At 45.9% G+C, this 6,002-nt stretch overlaps 1 protein-coding gene across 1 annotated transcript in view; it reads left to right on the top strand.

Annotated features, from left to right (window-relative positions):
• LOC129386191 (uncharacterized) overlaps window positions 1–6,002 on the top strand; it is a 58,348-nt gene that overhangs the window by 15,571 nt on the left and 36,775 nt on the right. The window lies entirely within an intron of this gene.

Genomic DNA, 6,002 nt, shown 5'->3' with positions numbered 1-6,002 from the left:
TAGTCGACTGGCACGGTGACAATACGCTTATTTCTAGAAATGCGCCGATGATCAAAAACGGCGCACGAGCGTTGCAGTTCAGATGACACCGATAATTGTGGATAGATACTCAGGCGCTATAGATGAACGGAGGCTCTTGACGAGTAGCTTCTTCTGTAAGCAGTCGCGCCTGTTTCTGTGGCTTAGGTGCGACGACCAATGACTGTTGTGCCTGAAACCGTACACGTATAGCTGGGATTTCGCTTGAACGGGAACTGCGATACGAGAGAGCGCAACCGAAGGCCTTTATGTTTCTCAAACGGCGAAGTTGCGTTGTAAAGTGGGCCGAAGATATACATACTAATTGCCACGCTTTGTCCGGCGTTCACCAGCACACGAGGTGCTTGGTGATGATTCTACAATTTGTTTATCCATGATTTTGATTTGCTCGTCTCTCAGTTCTTGTAGCCGCTGTCTAGTAATCACTATAAAGTGGAAAGCCTCTGCGACGAATGCTCTTACAACGAATTAACCTGTATAACGAAGGATTGATCGTGTCCCAACCGAATTTCTATCTTTCAAATGTATTGTGGACGCCTCTACAACGACGACCACTACAACAAATTTGCCTGTGCAATTAAGGCGTTTAGGCGTCCCCGACGGCCACTTTATTGATTTACGACGAACGCCATGGTTGTGGGGCCGCCACTGGCCTCCGTAGATGTCACCGAGGTGCGCTATTGCTATCGCTAGCGACGCTCTTTACGAGCGCGCCCGCGTCATGAGTCCTGCTACACCGCTCAAGGGATCGCTCAACTCGCACGCTGCTGGTTGTAACGCATCAGCGGGTGGCCACGGCTGACAAATACGCGACAGCTGATGACGACGTGATTATGTAATCGTAACTAATAACCCTAACGACGTCTTAGAAGACGCCTGTAGGGCGGAAAGGACGCGAATATCAACGAACGCGATAGTGAAGAAGATCCTGTAAATCAACCAGTAATTTTAACCGAAAGCGAGGCGATAACGGCATTCGGAAGCCTGCAGACTCACTTTGTTTCTGCGTTTCCTTGTGGAGCATGCTGTGAACTTCGGTGCATTAAGGTTGGTTGCATTCACATATTCGTTCAGACAAAGTGTGCAAACACAAAGAAATTGGCAAATTATTTCACTAGGACTCTCTTGAATTCATGTCAGGTAAACGTTTTCTCTGGTTCAACATGCTTAGCTTGCTCTATTGTGAGGGCTACGTTGTGCGACCTGCGCAACGAAGTGAGCTGCATGTGTGTACCGCTTCGTGGAATAAAACAAATTGTTGGAAGTCAGCGCTGTGTCCACGTCTTGCCACTGTCTCTCGTCCCTTTTCGTGCGCTAAAAAACTTCAGTTATGGAATACCAACACGCCCTAACCTACGCTCTTTCAAGTTATAAAGAACTTCGGAGATTCCGTGAACTCCATTACAAATACGCCTTGGTAATATTACTTAAGCAACTTCGGTTAAATTAAATGTCCCGCCCCCATTTTATCGCAAGGAGGATATGTTCTACTCCTTTTGTGGCTACATTTAAATACGTACCAAAGAGCCTACTAGTGAGTCATTTGGGCGCATCAAAGCTGTATGCCAAGGGAAAGCACACTCTGCAGGGGATCTCATACTATTTTAGAAATTCTTCCTTTTAAAAATCTGACCAATGTCTCATCACTACCGCAAATGACTTAAAGCTGTAGTGTAAACAACAATAAGCAACATATCTTGAAACAAATAAAACTTAACAAAAGGACAAAGTTTCGAGCAAGACATTGACATTAACACTTGGCGACTTTTCGCTAAAAAAAAAAAAAGTTGGAAACACTGGTACAAATGGGCACAATGTGATCTTGTGTTGTCTGACTACACCTCATGTTCACTAGGCGAACGAATCACACGAAGTACGTAGATGCCGATTACACGAAAACGCCTATATGTTCGGCAGTATACTTAAAGGTGTTGTCAAAAAATATTTGCAGGGTTGCTAGGCTCCGTCGCGTTTTCGAGGGTTTTATCGCCGTTCGCCGACACTTGTATTTTCTGCGCGACCCTGTCGCTATTCCGGAGATTGCTCCTCCCATCATGACATACGCGCTGATTCTGGAAACGGTTAATTCAGCTGCGACGAGAGATGGTGCCAGCGCTGCGCTACCGGCACCAAGTGATCTCCGCGGCCGCGATCGAACCCGCGACCTCGTACTCAGCAGCGTAACGCCATAGCCACTGGTATATCGCGGCGGGTCTTAAGTTATATCAGATGCTCTATCACCAATTGCATAATGACCCGATGGAGCTGGGTATGAACTTAGAAAAGCATGGATCTGAGCGCTGAGTTCGCATGTTGGCCACATCCGCGGCAGAATGGCAAAATTAGTTTGACGTGATCGATAAGGTCATCATCATCATCATCAGCCTAGTTACGCCCACTGCAGGGCAAAGGCCTCTCCCATACTTCTCCAACTGCCCCGGTCATGTACTAATTGTGGCCATGTTGTCCCTGCAAACGCCTTAATGTCATCTGCCCACCTAACTTTCTGCCGCCCCCTGCTACGCTTCCCTTCTCTTGGAATCCAGTCCGTAGCTCTTAGTGACCATCGGTTATCTTCCCTCCTCATTACATGTCCGGCCCATGCCCATTTCTTTTTCTTGATTTCAACTAAGATGTCGTTTACCCGCGTTTGTTGCCTCACCCAATCTGCTCTTTTCTTATCCCTTAACGTTACACCCATCATTCTTCTTTCCATAGCTCGTTGCGTCGTTCTCAATTTCAGCAGAACCCTTTTCGTAAGCCTCCAGGTTTCTGCCCCATATGTGAGTACTGGTAACACACAGCTGTTGTACACTTTCCTTTTGAGGGATAGTGGCAACCTACTGTTCATGATTTGAGAATGCCTGCCAAACGCACCCCAACCCATTCTTATTCTTCTGGTTATTTCAGTCTCATGATCCGGATCCGTGGTCACTACCTGCCCTAAGTAGATGTATTCCCTTACGACTTCCAGTGTTTCGCTACCTATCGTAAACTGCTGTTCTCTTCCGAGACTGTTAAACAGTACTTTAGTTTTCTGCAGATTAATTTTCAGACCCACCCTTCTGCTTTGTCTCTCCAGGTCAGTGAGCATGCATTGCAATTGGTCTCCTGAGTTACTAAGCAAGGCAATATCATCAGCGAATCGCAAGTTGCTAAGGTATTCTCCATCAACTTTTATCCCCAATTCTTCCCACTCCAGGCCTCTGAATACCTCCTGTAAACATGCTGTGAATAGCATTGGAGATATCGTATCTCCCTGTCTGACGCCTTTCTTTATAGGGATTTTGTTGCTTTCTTTGTGGAGGACTACGGTGGCTGTGGAGCCGCTATAGATATCTTCCAGTATTTTTACATATGGCTCATCTACACCCTGATTCCGTAATGCCTCCATGACTGCTGAGGTTTCGACTGAATCAAACGCTTTCTCGTAATCAATGAAAGCTATATATAAGGGTTGGTTATATTCTGCACATTTCTCTATCACTTGATTGATAGTGTGAATATGGTCTATTGTTGAGTAGCCTTTACGGAATCCTGCCTGGTCCTTTGGTTGACAGAAGTCTAAGGTGTTCCTGATTCTATTTGCGATTACCTTAGTAAATACTTTGTAGGCAACGGACAGTAAGCTGATCGGTCTATAATTTTTCAAGTCTTTGGCGTCCCCTTTCTTATGGATTAGGATTATGTTAGCGTTCTTCCAAGATTCCGGTACGCTCGAGGTTATGAGGCATTGCGTATACAGGGTGGCCAGTTTCTCTAGAACAATCTGACCACCATCCTTCAACAAATCTGCTGTTACCTGATCCTCCCCAGCTGCCTTCCCCCTTTGCATAGCTCCTAAGGCTTTCTTTACTTCTTCTGGCGTTACCTGTGGGATTTCGAATTCCTCTAGGCTATTCTCTCTTCCACTATCGTCGTGGGTGCCACTGGTACTGTATAAATCTCTATAGAACTCCTCAGCCACTTGAACTATCTCGTCCATATTAGTAACGATATTGCCGGCTTTGTCTCTTAACGCACACATCTGATTCTTGCCTATTCCTAGTTTCTTCTTCACTGTTTTTAGGCTTCCTCCTTTCCTGAGAGCCTGTTCGATTCTATCCATATTATAGTTCCTGATGTCCGCTGTCTTACGCTTGTTGATTAACTTAGAAAGTTCTGCCAGTTCTATTCTAGCTGTAGGATTAGAGGCTTTCATACATTGGCGTTTCTTGATCAGATCTTTCGTCTCCTGCGATAGCTTACTGGTTTCCTGTCTAACGGCGTTACCACCGACTTCTATTGCGCACTCCTTGATGATGCCCATGAGATTGTCGTTCATTGCTTCAACACTAAGGTCCTCTTCCTGAGTTAAAGCCGAATACCTGTTCTGTAGTTTGATCCGGAATTCCTCTAGTTTCCCTCTTACCGCTAACTCATTGATTGGCTTCTTGTGTACCAGTTTCTTTCGTTCCCTCCTCAAGTCTAGGCTAATTCGAGTTCTTACCATCCTGTGGTCACTGCAGCGTACCTTGCCGAGCACGTCTACATCTTGAATGATGCCAGGGTTCGCGCAGAGTATGAAGTCGATTTCATTTCTAGTCTCACCATTCGGGCTCCTCCACGTCCACTTTCGGCTAACCCGCTTGCGGAAAAAGGTATTCATTATACGCATATTATTCTGTTCTGCAAACTCTACTAACAATTCTCCTCTGCTATTCCTAGAGCCTATGCCATATTCCCCCACTGACTTGTCTCCAGCCTGCTTCTTGCCTACCCTGGCATTGAAGTCGCCCATCAGTATAGTGTATTTTGTTTTGACTTTACCCATCGCCGATTCTACGTCTTCATAAAAGCTTTCGACTTCCTGGTCATCATGACTAGATGTAGGAGCGTAGACCTGTACAACCTTCATTTTGCACCTCTTATTAAGTTTCACAACAAGACATGCCACCCTCTCGTTAATGCTATAGAATTCCTGTATGTTACCAGCTATTTCCTTATTAATCAGGAATCCGACTCCTAGTTCTCGTCTCTCCGCTAAGCCCCGGTAACACAGTACATGCCCGCTTTTTAGCACTGTATATGCTTCTTTTGTCCTCCTAACCTCACTGAGTCCTATTATATCCCATTTACTACCCTCTAATTCCTCCAATAACACTGCTAGACTCGCCTCACTAGATAGCGTTCTAACGTTAAACGTTGCCAGGTTCAGATCGATAAGGTATAACCACCCAAAGTAGCAAGAGGGCTATGAGACACATTGTGATGAAAGGCTCGAGGTTACTTTTGGCCACTTCAGTTTTTTTTTTACTTTTTCTTTTTCGCGTACGCCGAAAACTCAGGCTAACGCTTTCACGCTCCACCTCCATCGGAATGCGGTTATCATGGCGATGCATGTATCGAACCCGCGACGTCATGCGCAGCAGCAACGCAATAGCCAGTAAGATACTGTGGCGCGAGCAGGAAAGCCTTGCAGAAAGTTAGGCTTCTACTTTTCATTATAAATATAAGTGCAGAGCTGAAGCTGCGTGAATATAAAAGTGAAAACATGACGGTAGGGTGGAGAACTCTTCTTTCTAAGGTCCCACCTGCAAAAATAGAATAGCGTCATTTAATACAGATAGCGTAAAAAGAGATGGCGAAGGAGGAGGAGGAGAGAGAAGAAGAACAAGAATAATGGAGGGGAGTAGAGAAGTCTGGGCATTGGAGGTCAGCAGACATTTATTTGTACCGACAGCGTCTCCTCGAAAAATACCAAACGTGTCTGGCCTGCCTGAGTTCCTCGGTTCGCGTCCGAGTAGATAGCATAAAACAGGACATGCGTATTTTTTTGGTGTGTGAACGGGCCAGCATCTGTGCCACTGCACGGGCAAATTACTGCGCGATGTATACCTGAAGTCAGCGCACGTTTCAGAGAACAACGCAGGCAGCGCAGCGGTAAAGCAAGACAGCCGTCTGTTGTCCTCGACCGAACGATT

The sequence above is a fragment of the Dermacentor andersoni genome, chromosome 4, assembly GCF_023375885.2.
Source record: "Dermacentor andersoni chromosome 4, qqDerAnde1_hic_scaffold, whole genome shotgun sequence".
NCBI lineage: Eukaryota > Metazoa > Arthropoda > Arachnida > Ixodida > Ixodidae > Dermacentor > Dermacentor andersoni.
The sequence above is the reverse complement of the archived record's forward strand: the minus strand, read 5'-3'. Positions and strand labels throughout refer to the sequence as shown.